Genomic DNA, 16,024 nt, shown 5'->3' on the forward strand with positions numbered 1-16,024 from the left:
ACCTCCGCATCGTCTCATCAACCAATCTTTCTATTTCCACAAACTCCGAGTTCCCTTTGAGCGGTTGATACTTGGCGCACTCTTTCTAAGTTAGTTTGTTTGGTGCTGACGATGGATATTTCTTTATTCTCATTCAAAGCAAGTAAGTAACTTTATTCCATGAATTCTTCTCTATTCACTCTTTCATCCATGCTATCCTATCATCTTTATTCTTTCAGTCTTTATTAAATTGAATTCGATTATCAAATTACTACTGTATATAAAATGAAGACAACCTCTAGTTTTTGCTATTTTAATCACTTCCATAGCTTTTGATTGATAGCGTTAAGTCTTTCTTTTGGTACCCAAAACCATGTGAAACTAGCTTTTGTCATTTGAGGTTTTAGATATACATTGTTATTATAGTACATGTAGTATATTGAAAGCTGTAAAATCCATTTCATGTTAATAATCGGCTTTCATCGCGGGTCATCATATCTTAGATCTTAGATGGTCCTCTTATGCTTAATGAAGTGTTGGCATGGTGTAAGAGAAAGAAAGAGAAGCTAATGTTGTTTAAGATCGATTTCGGGAAAGCTTACGACACGGTTCAGTGGAATTATCTTGATTATATGTTACATCAATTGGGTTTTGGATCTTGTTGGAGAGCATGGATTATGATGATTCTATATTCATCTCGAACGTCTATCTTAATAAATGAAGCCCAACCAAAGAATTCGAGGTGAAGAGGGGGTTAAGGCAAGGAGACCCGTTGAGTCCTTTCCTTTTTCTTATCGTCATGGAAGGATTTCATTTGTGCATTAAACGAGGAAGATATGTTGGTAATTTAAGATAGCATATTTTTTTATATCGGGAGTAGCAATCAGAAACCCGTCAATTAAGATATCATATTTTTTTATATCGACGATGCAATTATTATATCTAAATGGAATAAGGATGACCTTGAATGCATTCTCCACATTCTCGCATCATTTCATGAGTATTCGGGTCTTGCAGTTAATGTCTCCAAGTCATTTGTATTTGGCATGAGGTCAACAGAGTTGGATATTAATAATTTTCAATCTTAGCCTGGTGTCAAAACGCAATTTCCCATTTAACTATCTCAGTTTGGCTATGGGTGTTTCTATGAAGCGAGTTGGTAATTTGAAGGAATTGGTAGAGCGTTTAAAAAAGAGATTAGCTGGTTGGAAAGTTAACTTATTATCCATAGGAGGACGGCTTACTCTTACATAATCGTTTTTGGGGTGTTGGGGAAGAATGTGGGTTAATGTGGGATTATACTTAATGACTATACTAATATTAACCCATAACTATAAGTGTTTTGATGATGACATATGCACATAACTAGAGGTGATGGTAGACATCTTGACATAAATATACAAGTTCACTAATCCACACTTACTATAGAAAAAGACCAAAACCAAATAAAGTTTAAAAAGAAAACGTAAGCTACACGGTTAGGTCCACGATCGATCACAGGGTAGACCGTGGATCCTTGCACCCTGATTTATGAAATCAAGTGTGCACGGTCGACCCTACGGTCAACTGTGGGTCGACTGTAAAAGGTTCTGTCCTAATTCCCACCGTTTTTAGTTCGACTACTTCAGGGCATCTATAATTTATGAAACGTGTTTAAACATGCTTAGAATAATTGCCCCCTTCATACCCAAAGGAGTTTTGGTCACTAAAACACTAATCTTGATTAATCACACATAATGACACCTTAATGATGAGTAATCCTTGATTAAGGATAGCACATAAGTGTTTTAGGGAAACATGTACATCTAAAATATATCTAGACATACTTTGGATGGTCACCAAGTCCCAACCAAGAGTTGCTACTTCCTTGTACATGTGTTGGACATTAATGTATACTTATACATTAATCTTGCAAGTGCCACTTTGCAAGTCAAACTTACATAGCCTTAGTTCAATGTTATGTTATCACTATATGTTTAATTCTAGATTAATTAGTGATCTCTTGCTAGTCATTACATGTGTATTATTTGACTATGTGCTAAGTGCTAAATGCTAAGTAGTTACATGATATTTATACGTATGAACCTTGTCTTTCTATGTGTTACAAGTTGGGATTCCATCAACTAGTATATGGACTACTTCAATATATGCTTATGCTACTTGGATGATGCTTAAATTGTCATAATCTAGTAATCTTAAAAGGTAATGAATTATTAACACACATAGGTTTGCTTAAGTCTAAAATCAAGTTCATGAATGGTTTAGACTTAATTTAACTTGATGTCTTACAACATGCTTAACTGATATTACTTGCTTAAATTGTCAAGACATCATAAACATACCTAATTAATTACAAACAAGTTTAAATTTGAATACTAGCATGCTTTGTTATTAAAGTGGGTTATTGTCATCAATGACATGTTGACCAACCAATAGGGATTTAGCAAATGTGTTAATTACAAACAAAAGATACAAAACTGAGATAGTCTCAAATGATTATCATGACTTGTATCCAAGAATGTTAGACTTTCCACTTTGAGCATGACAAGTCACTATCAAGGCAATACATCCAAGGTAAATGAACATTTAATGCATATAGTACTTGTATAGGATGTTGTGTATCTTTTACAAGTGTTAAATGATGTAAAGAGTCCAAAGATCAATGTTTAAAACTGATTCAAACGGCTATACAATGGATAAGTGTTTTGGACTGGACCGCGTCCGGTCAACCTACGGTCGACCGTGGTCCTAGCCGCAGCAACGACTACTTTGTTTATCTCTCCATATAAATAGCAAGACTTGAAGAACTTTGAATATTTGGACCTTTTGCATGCTACTGCTCAAAATCATCAGAGAATCACAAGAACATAACACTCATACATATGTTTGTGATTAGCAAGAGAAGTTCTATAATCTCATAGATTATAGAAAGGGTTGTAAACTTACTTTCAATTTACTATCTTTGTAAGTTTACATAGTGTTGTAATAATCCTTAGAATTGTCTTAGGATTGTCATCACTAGAAAAGGGTGAGTCTTTGTACTTTGTAATTAGAAGCATATGCTAGCTTAGCTATCATCTTCCTTAAAGAAAACTAGGGAGTTGATTAATCTCATTGGGGATTAATACTTGTCCAAGGTGAAGACAAGTTGATCTAAGTTGGAGGTAATCTTTCAAAGAGATAGAAGGATTAGATTTGTTGTCTAAGGAGAAGTACAAGGCTTGTAAATCGAATCTCCACCGCATTTGGAGAAAGTTGCTTAGTGAAGCAAAACTCCTGATTAGTGAACCGGGGAGTGGATTAAGGTGGATTAGTTAACATCCACCCGAACCACTATAAATCCTTGTGTTTATGTTCTTTAATTTACATTCCGTATTATTACAAACATAAACACGTCACACATTGGCTTGAGTTGATTAAAAAGATCAAGGGCTGTTCAAATCTTGTTGATCATCAAATAAGTTTTAAAAATCGTATTAAGTAACTATTCATCCCCCTCTAGTTACTTACAGGGGTCGTTAGAAATTTATTTGTTCACACCATACAAATGACCGAAAACCATTATAAATGAGCTAGAAGGTATGCGCGCAAGTTTCGTTTGGGGGTTTGAACCATTATAAACCAAGTTCTATCTTGTTTCAAACATGGGGGTTTGAACATTTGGAGCATTAGAGCGTTCAATAATGTTTTATTACTAAAATGGATTTGGCGCTTCTTGTGAAGATCTATTGTGGGTCAAACTAATCAAATCCATTTATGGGTGTCAAGGTGGTATTGAGGGAAATAATCGCTTGGTTTCTTCTAACTGGGAAAATATTATTAGCTTATTTGAAAAAGCTAAAGCAACAAGCTATTCTTCCAGTAACGTGATTCAAGTCAAAATTGGCAATGAAAGATCAACTAAATTTAGTTGGATAATTGGAGAGGTAACGGTCCGTTATGTTTAAAGTTCAACATATTGTACCATTTGGACTTGCATGCCAATTGTTATATAGCAGATAGAATTACTTGTTCAGATTGGTCATGGGAGTGGAGAAGAAACATTGGGTCTCGTAACTTTCTTGAGCTACAATGTCTAACGAGTGAGTTAGGCCAGATTTCACTCACAGATGGGCCGGATCAGAAAGTATGGGCTTTCTCAAATGATGGTGGTTATAAGGTGAGTAATACTATATTTTACTTACTTCGGATAATTACATGAGATGGTTGAAACAATTACCACGTAAGATCAATGTATTCATCTTTGGAATGGCTTGGAAATGGAATGGACTCCTTACACAAGTTAATTTCTAGGTTCGTTCCAGGAAAATTGAAGATATTAGATGCCCATTGTGTGACTACACCGTGGAATTATTGGATCACTTGCTCTTCGGTTGAGATTTAGCTAGAGACTTATGGAGGAAGATTAAGATTTGGATGGACTTTGATGCAGGTCATGATTACGGGTCATGGTCCAATTGGATCGAGTGGTATGATTCTTGGATCGCACCTACGAATTCGTAAGTGAAGATGTACGTTATTGTGGCTTCCTTATTTTTTATGATTTCCAGCCGTATGTTCTAGATGTCGTCATCTAGATGTATCCATTCTAGCTGTAATCTAGTATCTTCTAGATGTTCAAAGTATTCAACTTTGACAACTCATATGGAGTAGCAAAGTTGAAAACAAATACTGCTAGCCACCATTTCTTGCGTTCACACCATCCCGTTCACACCATTCCACCTCCTCAAAGTTTTCTATAAATAGAGGTGCAAACCTCCATTGTAATTCATTCAGAAATGTGTAATTACAAACTAGTTAGTGTGTGTGAGGCAAGTGTAATCCTAACTTACAGTGAATACATCCCTAGATAGTGGTGAGAATTCCTAGTGAGTTAGTTTGAGAATTTTTTATTTTTTTTTTAGTTTTGTAATACTCGTGTAATATATTATTGTGAGTTATAGAGTTATTTTCTCTCAAATTTGTGTCTACCAACGTCCAGGCAATCCTCTCATATTCATAACAAGTGGTATTAGAGCTAGGTTAGAGGCGTTGGTCGAGTTTTTAAGTTTTCTGAAGTTTTCAACCCCGTTTGTGTTGAAAAATTATTTTTAAGGTGATAATGTCCACGGAAGAGTCAGTATCATCTTCCGGAGCCATGATGATGCTCACTGCCACCAACTACACGCTGTGGAAACTTCGGATGGAAGATCTCCTCAACTGTAAGGATTTGTTTGACCCTATTGAATTAAAGGGTACAAATCCTGATTCCGCCAAAGAGAAAGAGTGGAAGAAGTTAAACCGAAAAACTATTGGTCAGGTCCGTTAATGGATTGATCATAGTGTCTTCCACCATGTTGCACAAGAGACAGACACATATGTCCTCTGGAAAAGTTGGAGGACATGTACCAGGCCAAGATTGCTCGGAATAAAGCCCTGTTGATGAGGCGTTTAGTCAACATGAAGCTTAAAAGTGAAACTTCAGTTGCCGAGCATACCAGTGAGTTCTAGAGCTTGGTCAACCAGTTACCGTCTGTAGAGAAGCCTCTTGGCGATGAAGTTCAGGCACTATTGCTACTTAGTTCTCTTCCTGTTAGTTGGGAGACGCTGGTTGTAACACTCAGCAACTCAGCCCCAAATGGAAAACTTACCATGTCAATGGTCAAGGATGCCTTATTCAGTGAAGAGGCAAGGAGAAAGGACATGGACAGAGATTAGACTCATGCCTTTGTCACAGAGAATCGGGGGAGACAACGAATAAGTAGCAAAAACAAATGGAGAGGCAGAAGCAAGAGCAGGGGCAGGTCTGCTGATAGTAGAAAACCAATATATAAATGCCATCATTGTGGATTAGAGGGACATATGAAGAAGAACTGCTATAGATTGAAAGAGGAACAAGATCAGAGCAGTTCACAGCCGAAGAATAAGGGTGGAGAAACATTAGTGACTATATTTGGTGATGTAGCTTATTGTTTAACCCATGATGAGACATGCCTTCACGTCTCACGAGAAGACACGGAATGGGTGGTAGATACTACATCATACTACCACGTGACTCCATACAAGGAATACTTCACAACATACAAAGCTAGTGACTTTGGTGCTGTGAAGATGGAAAATTCCAGTTTCGCTGAGATTGTCGGAATTGGTGATGTCAAGATAAAGACAAGTTCTGGGAGTATAATCACTTTGAAAGATGTCCGCCATGTGGCAGATCTTCGGCTAAATTTACTTTCTGGAGTAGCTCTCAATATACAGGGCTATTATAGTCATTTCAGTAGAGGCACATGGAAATTGTCAAGAGGTGTTATGATAGTCGCTCGAGAACATATTTGTGGCACAATATACAAAACTCATGAGAAGATCTGTACATACAACCTTAATGTTGCAGAAAAGGAGGCTTCACAAAATTTATGGCACCGGAGAATCGGTCACATGAGTGAGAAAGGGTTGTCTACCTTAATAAAGAAGGAGCTTATCAATGTAGATAAGGATGTTGCGCTAGATCCTTGCAATCATTGTCTTTTTGGTAAGCAGCATAGAGTCTCGTTCAATTCCTCTTCAAAGAGAAGATCAGAGTTACTCAGTCTGGTGTACTCTGATGTTTATGGTCCCTTGGAGGTTGAATCATTTGCGGCAACCGATACTTTCTAACATTTATCGATGATGCTCCTCGAAAAGTGTGGGTATATTTCTTGCGACCAAAGGACCAAATTTTTGATTACTTCAAACAGTTCCATGTCATGGTAGAACGTGAGACAGGAAAGAAGTTAAAGTTTCTTCGATCCGACAACGGCGGTGAATAGTCTTACAGGCACTCCGATACCTATTGCTGATCATATGGCATGCAACATGAGAAGACAATTCCACGTACCCCACAACACTATGGTATACCAGAAAGAATGTACCGAACAATCATGGAACGTGTTCGGAGCATGCTCAGTATGGCTAAGCTGCCAAAGCCATTATGGGGAGAAGCAGTCAGAGCTGCATGTTACTTGATCAACCAATCTCCATCAGTACCACATAATTTTGAAGTTCCAGAGAAACTTTGGTCTGGAAAGGATCTATTTGGATGTTTAGCGTACGCACATGTATCCAAGGAGCTCAGACAGAAGCTGGATGTAAAGACTACTCCATGCATATTCATAAGCTATGGAGATGAAGAATTTAGATACAGATTATGGAATCTAAAGGAGAAAAAGGTGATCAGAAGCAGGGACGTGGTGTTTCATGAAAGCCAGACAATAAAAGATATTGAAAAGCCCACAATATTTCAGAAGACAAATGTTGCTGCTCGGGTGCCAGAGGCAACAACGGAATCATTCATGAGAAATGAATTTTTAGTGCAAGAAGAAATACCAGAAGTAGAAGATAATAAGGAAAATGATGGTGTTGAGTAGGGGGAGCCATAACTCTGTCTGCCAGACATTCTAGAACCATCACAAGGCCAAGATGATTATGGATCTTCTTAAAATATTCCAGAAGTTTGTAGATCTGAATGAAGCCGGATATCATCAAGTAGATATCCAGAATTCGAATACCTTCTACTTACTGAAGATGGAGAACCAGAGAGTTTTCATGAAGCACTAACTCGTAAGGATAAAGAAAAATGGTTGCTCGCAATGCAGGATGAGATGGATTCTCTGCAGAAAAATCAAACTTATGAGATTGTAGAACTTCCACGCGGGAAGAGGGCACTGAAAAACAAATGGGTGTTCAAGCTGAAAAAGGATGGCAGTGGAAAAGTGGTGAAATACAATGCACGACTTCTAGTCAAAGGATTCCAATAGAAGAAAGGGAATGATTTTGACGAGATATTTTCACCAGTAGTCAAGATGACTTCAATTAGAGTCATACTTGGATTGGTCGCAAGTATGAACTTGGAGCTTGAACAGATGGATGTAAAGACAACTTTTCTTCATGAAGATTTACAAGAAGAAATTTACATGGACCAGCCAGAAAGTTTTGAGGTTTCAGGAGATAACCTCGTATGCAAGCTGAAGAAAAGTTTGTACGGTTTAAAGCAAGCATCTAGGCAGTGGTACAAGAAGTTTGACTCGTGCATAGTGAGTCACGGGTACAAGAAAACTGTAGCAGATGAGTGTGTCTACATTCAGAAGTTTTCTAGAAGGAGATTTCGTTGCTCTGCTACTATATGTAGATGATATTTTGATGGTAGGGAAAGACGCAACAAAGATCAACCAGCTGAAGAAGGAACTCTCTAAGTCTTTTGACATGAAAGACTTAGGACAGGCTCAAAAAAATTTAGGAATGCAAATTACCCGAGATAGGAAGAATAGAAGGTTATGGCTATCTCAGGAGAAGTATATTGAACGATTCCTTTCACGATTCAATATGAACAACGCCAAACCTGTTAGCATTCTATTAGCCAACCATTTCAAGTTAAGTAAGAGTTCATGTCCCTCATCTAAGGAAGAGATGTGGGAGATGTTGTCAGTACCATATTCTTCATGAAATGCCCCGTTCATATCGATTATAAATGTTTCATATTAATTGATTTCATTACGAGGTTTTGACCTCTATATGAGACCTTTTTCAAAGACTGCATTCATTTTTAAAACACACCATAACCTTTATTTTATCGACAAAAGTTTTGAAGACATAACATAGATTATCAAGTAATGATAATCTAAAATATAACGTTTACACATGACCATTACATAATGGTTTACAAAAATAATATGTTACAACAACATAAATTCTCGAATGCAGTTTTTAAATAATATTATACAAGCATGCAGATTCCAATTCTTATCTTTATTTAGCATGCAACAGCGGAAGCTCTTAATAATCACCTGAGAATAAACATGCTTTAAACGTCAATAAAAATGTTGGTGAGTTATAGGTTTAACCTATATATCAATTTGTAATAATAGACCACAAGATTACATTTTTCATACATTGCACACAGACATATATCAATCTGTATAAAATCATTTATATGTTGAACACCTGGTAACCGACATTAACAAGATGCATATAGAATATCCCCAAACAGAAACTCGTCTGTAATATAAACTCGAAGTACTAAAGCATAACATTTTCCAGTATGGGGGTGTTAGTGTCCGTAGATCTACCTTTAAGATTCGCATCAATTAGGGTGTCTGTTCCCTAATTCTTAGGCTACCAAGCTAAAAAGGGTGATATTCGGTATTCGTAATCCAACATAGAATTTAATTTCAAGTACTTGTGTCTATTTTGTAAAACATTTACAAAACTGCATGTATTCTCATCCCAAAAATATTAGATAGTAAAAATGGGACTATAACTCACTTTCACGAATTTTTAATTCGTCGGAAAATAAGACTTGGCCACTGGTCGATTCACGAACCTATAACAATTATATACATACATATCAAAGTATGATCGAAATATATTCACAACATTTTTATTAGGTGTTGACGATTTAAGTTGTTAAGTTAGCAGTCCAATGTTAATAGTCCACAATTAGTAGTCCACAGTTAGTAGTACATAAATAAATCGATATAGTATATTGTCTTAATATTTTCAAGACCCATATTATACATATTATCTCGAATCAATCCACGACCCATTGTATATATGTCTCAGACTCAATCACAACCCATGGTATATATATTATTTTAGAATCAACCTCGACCCATTATATGCTAACTCGAGCATTACCGCATATAGTGTCTTATGGGTTATTCAAAATAATATATATATATATATATATATATATATATATATATATATATATATATATATATATATATATATATATATATATATATATATATATATATATATATATATATGATGTCAATATGATATATCAAAATATTGTATACGTGTCTATGGTCAATCAAGACATGTATAATACAAGAAATTTAGCTAAGATATAGTTAGTATAGATTTGTTATAAAATTTTCTTAGCTAAAACTAGTAATTCTATCCAATTTTGATTTACCCATAATTTCTTCGTTATAATTACGTTTTGAGTGAATCAAATTGCTATGGTTTCGTATCGAACTAAAATTTATGAAACTAAATATAAAAATTGATGGTTTATAGTTGGAGTTACAGGTTACAAGTCGTTTTTGAAAGAGATAGTCATTTCAGTCGAAAGAACGACGTCTTGATGACCATTTTGAAAAACATACTTCTACTTTGAGTTTAACCAAGATTTTTGGATATAGTTTCATGTTCATATGAAATATCATTTTCCCAGAAGAACAATCTTCAAATAAAAGATTATCATAGTTTTTAATTATCCAACCCAAAACAGCCCCCGGTTTTACTACGACGGCGTATGTCTGTTTTTACGGTGTTCTTCGTGTTTCCAAGTTTTAAATCATTAAGTTAGCATATCATATAGATATAAAACATGTATTTAGTTGATTTTAAAAGTTAATCAAGTTTAGAATTAACTAAACTATGTTCTAGTGATTACAAGTTATATTCTTCGAATAAGATGGTTATATATATATATTAATCGAATGATGTTATGAATATCATTACTACCTTAAGTATAGTAGGTAAACCTACTGGAAATGATGAGAAAATAACTTGAGCTTCAAAGGATCTTTGATGGCTTGGAAGTTTTTGAAGTAGAATCATGACACGAAAACAAGTTCAAGTAAGATTACTACTTGAATTAAGATAGTTATAGTTGTAAAAATTGAATCAAAGTTTGAATATGAGTATTACCTTGAATTAGGAAGATATCCTAATATAAATAACAAAGATTTCTTGAGGTTGGATGATCACTTGAAATGGATTTGCAAGATTGAAAGTGAGCTAGTAAACTTGAAAGTGTTCTTGATGTGTTCTTGAGTAGTTGTTTTGTAAGTTGTTTTATGTATGAATTTATGAGCTAGATTGATGTAGATTTTGATGAAGATGATGAAGAACACTTAGAAAACCAAGAGAGAACTTGAGAGAGATGAGTTTGATTCAAGAAAATTGAAAAATGAATGTGTTTGTGTGAGTAGAAATTTACGTGAATATTGCTTGATCATATAGGCTCCATTAGTTTGATTTTTAGTGTAATAATTCTAGCTAGTTGCCAAATGATTGGTTCCGCATGTTTATTGACTATCTAGGGCTGCTAAGAGCTGAATTATTATATGTATATACCAATAGTATATACATCTAAAAGTTAGGTATAATACGAGTACGAGTACTGAATGAGTACGAGTACTGAATGAGTACGAGTAGAATTGTTGATGTAAACGAATGGGAATGTAATTGTAACCATTTTTTTTAAGCGTAAGTGTTTTGATATATGTATTGAAGTCTTTAAAATGTATATTAATACATATAGATACACTACATATATATACATTTTAATGGAGTCTTTAAATCATCGTTAGTCGTTACATGTATGTGTTGTTTTGAAACCTTAAGTTAACGATCTCGTTAAATGTAATTAATCCCATTGTTATTATATCTAATGAGATGTTAAATTGTTATGTTATCATGATAACATAGTGTGTTAATATATCTTAATATGATATATAAATAGTAAGATGTTATTACAACGATAATCGTTACATATAGATATCGTTTTGAATTCCTTAAGTTAGTAGTCTTGTTTTATGTATATAGTTTGTTGTTAATATACATAATGAGATACTTAAATATCATTTCATAATGTTAAACATATATATATGTCCATATATATATAATCATGTCATATACAAGTTATAACGTTCGTGAATCATCGGACAAACTGGGTGGTCAAATGTTTACATAAAACCCGTTTCAATTAATCAAGTCTTGACAAGTTTGATTGCTTAACATGTTGGAAACATTTAATCATGTAAATATAGATCTCATATAATATATAATCATGGAAAAGTTCGGGTCACTACACTTCAGCAGTTGGAAGTTTGATGTATGCAATGGTGTGTACGAGGCCCGATATTGCTCACATAGTGGGAACAGTGAGTCGTTTTCTCTCGAACCCTTGAAAAGAGCATTGGAATGCGGTAAAATGGATTCTTAGATATCTTAAAGGTACAACGAAGATATGTCTTTGTTGTGGGGGAGCTGATCCAATCTTGGAAGGCTATACAGATGCAGATATGGCTGGAGATCATGATAGCAGGAAATCTACTTCAGGATCCATTTACACTTTTGCAGGGGAGCTATTTATGGCAATCAAGACTACAAAAGTGTGTTGCATTATCCACAACTGAAGCAGAATATATTGCTGCCGCAGAAGCTGAAAAAGAAATGTTGTGGTTAAAGCGTTATCTTCGAGAATTTAGAATCAAACAAAACGAGTACAGGTACATTGTGACAGTCAGAGTGCTCTAGATATGAGCAAGAACTCCATGTACCATTCTCGTACAAAACATATTGATATTCACTATCATCGGATAAGCGAAGTAATTGATCGACAAATGTTGAAACTAGTGAAGATCCATACAAAGAAGAATTCTGCGGATATGTTAACAAAGGTGGTGACTCGAGATAAGTTAGAGTTATGCAGAGACATAACCGGAATATTTTTGGATACGTCTGGAGGGGGAGAACTGATGATTTCCAGCTATATGTTCTAGATGTCATCATCAAGATTTATCCATTGTAGCCGTAATCTAGTATCTTTTAGATGTTCAAAGTAGTCAACTTTGACAACTCATATGGAAGTAGAAAAGTTGAAAACAACTACGACTAGCCACCCTTTTTTGTGTTCACACCATCCCGTTCACACCATTCCACCTCCTCAAAGTTTTCTATAAATAGAGGTGCAAACCTCCATTGTAATTCATTCAGAAATGTGTAATCACAACCTAGTTAGTGTATGTGAATTAAGTGTAATCCTAACTTAGAGTAAATACATCACTAGATAGTAGTGAGAATTCCTAGTGAGTTAGTTTGAGAGTTTTTTTTTTTTTTTTTTTGAGTTTTGTAATACTCGTGTAATCTATTCTTGTGAGTAATAGAGTAATTTTCTCTCAAATTTGTGCTTACTGTGACGACCCGGAAATTTCCGACCAAATTTAAACTTAATCTTTATATGTTTCCGACATGATAAGCAAAGACTGCAATTTTGAGTCTCAAAAATTTTGAACTATTTTCAATTATGCAATTACCTTTCGACCATTCTCGACGATTCACGAACAATTAATTGTAAATAGATATGTGTGTATATATACATATACATATATATATATATATATATATATATATATATATATATATATATATATATATATATATATATATATATAATTTGAAAATATAATTTGAAATATTATATGTTGTTGTTATTAAAATTTAATTATGTAAAATAAAATAAAAATATGATATTATGATAATTATTATTCAACACATATCTATATATATAAAGGAAGTATATTGAATACATATTTATAGTTTCGAATTTATTTTGTAATCGACAGTAACACGCAAACGTCATTCGATTGATATTAAGTAAGTTAAATCTAAACTTATATTATTTTAAAATAAATGGTGATCCGAAAATGAGTGATATAAATTATAGGCTTATTAGAAATGTATTTAGGATCTATTTGTTAAATTTAAAAAAAAACTTTTTATATTTTACCTGGGATCGAGCTTGGATAGTGATTTAAATTTTATTTAATAATTTTAAAACAATTAATGACCAATTTTATACCATAATGACTAAAATAAATAAATATAATTAATGTAAAAATTTGGGATTTTTCTGTGTACTTTTATCCGTTATCAACGGAGCACGAATTTCAGTCCGTGAATGATATAGTAGACGACGACTAACTTAATCACACGTTTTTATATTTATATGAAATTATAATTAGTCGTACAGTATTTTCATCTTTTCAAATGATTCCCACTAACCGAGTATATTATTATTAATAATTGAGTTGTTGATTTCTTTTACTATCTAACTATCGATTGATATATACATTCATCCGAACATATGAAATATGACTACCACCCTTACAATTACTTTCTTGCTTCTTATATCTGTTAAAGATATTAAACTCCACCTTCCACCTATTTTTGTTAATTGATATCCATACACACATTCTTAAATACTATTATATTTTTATATATTAAAGTCGGCAAAAACCTGAAATATCTAGATCAAATCAAGTTTTGACAGAGCACGCATTATGAGTAAGACGGATTGGGTAATGTGTCATAACTCATACGTAGTAAGTGATTAATTTTTATAGTGTTTCTATTTTTGTCCCACATAGTTAACATCGAATATGATTATTTTAATCAAAAAGAAATTTGCCTTTTACTTGATTACCGATTCCTTTCAACAATTTAAAGATATTCTAAGATATGGTTATAGATTATTGCTTTGTTAGCTCACGGACTTAATAATACTTTTATCTATGAAAGATGTCACCCATTTAACCAAACCAAAAACGTCAACCTCAAACATCATCATCATGTTTCCATATAACCACACAACTTGTACCATTAGATTCCTACTGCGATTTCTATTTCAGCTTTCAATTCACTCCACTCACTTTATATACATATAATATATTCATATATGAATAAGCAAAACATCTTCTTGATATATCTTACATATATACATACAAGACTTAAAACATCCATCACCACTAAACAACCCTCCACCATGGAAAGCAACTAACTCGATCACCGTTTCTATTCATCACCATCTTAAAACACGACAACCTTCATCCACCACCATCATGAACACTTACCATCCTGCACATTCGGTATTGTTTTCTTATTTCTTTTGTTCCTATTTTTCCTTCCGAGAAACAAACATCACGCACCACTTTCATCACCTCTTAACTCCACCCCAATTACCACCCTACACCCACTATATGAGGCTACCATTATTTACTTTTGTTTTGTGCAAACCACGAGCCACCAAAACCTTGATCATCACCGCCACCTTAAACACCACCATCAAACCCATTTTTAAAAATAAAAATAAAAAAAAAACATGTTGCTGCCAGTTTTTATTTCACGACCGAGACTCCTTTGTTTTGAATACTTTTGTTTAACAATTCGAGCTACATGATGAATAAAGATGATGAAAAGTGTGATTATAAGAATGTGGATCCAGCAATATAAAGTAACAAGAAGGGATTGTTTATTATAAGAATCTAAAGTTATTTTACCATCAAACCCACAACTTCATGACCAACAAATTTGATGACATGTTGGATATTTTTTTTTAACAAACCGTAAATAAACATTCAGTGGGGCTTGGGAATATGTTTTGGTAACTTGGGCCGTAAATTTTTTTGATGGGCCATATTTTTTTTTGTTGTGGGCCGAGACCCATTGATTTTGTGGGTTGGACTTTCAAATTTTCATAATACTTATAATGGTGATGATCGTGATAGATGATGATGAGTGTATGATTTTAAGAAAAATGATTTTATGATTATGTACGCGAATGATGATAATGATATAGATGCTTATGATCGAAAGGTTAGTAATGTTAGATGAGAATGATAATATAGATGATATAATGGTAATAGTGATAGGCGAATCATAATTGATGATGAAGATGATGACGGGTAGATTAGGATAAAAATTGAACGTTATTATGATATTGGCGATGAAGATGATAAGATTATGATGTTGTTAAATGATGATCGTGATGATGATCACGAAGATGATGTAAGATGATGATAAAATGATGAGTGTGATGATGTTATGATTAGCGATAATGATGATAAATTTGATGTTGATGATGATGAGATAAAAGAATATAAATTAGTAAATATAACAGAAAAGCGGAGACAGAGGAATGGTTTAGGTTGTTATCGGGTTAGCGGGACGTCGCGAGTTCAAACCCGGACTTGGGCGTTTTTTTTAAGGGCTACTTCTTTGAGGTAGTTTACTTATTACTCATTATTATTATTATTATTATTATTATTATTATTATTATTATTATTATTATTATTATTATTATTATTATTATTATTATTATTATTATTATTATTATTATTATCATTATTATTATTATTATTATAAGTATCATTATTGTTATTATCATTATTATTATTTTTATCATTAGTATTAGAATTATCATTATTAGTAAAAATATAATTTTTAACACTATTAA

This window comes from Rutidosis leptorrhynchoides, chromosome 10 (genome assembly GCF_046630445.1).
Source record: "Rutidosis leptorrhynchoides isolate AG116_Rl617_1_P2 chromosome 10, CSIRO_AGI_Rlap_v1, whole genome shotgun sequence".
NCBI classification, from domain to species: domain Eukaryota; kingdom Viridiplantae; phylum Streptophyta; class Magnoliopsida; order Asterales; family Asteraceae; genus Rutidosis; species Rutidosis leptorrhynchoides.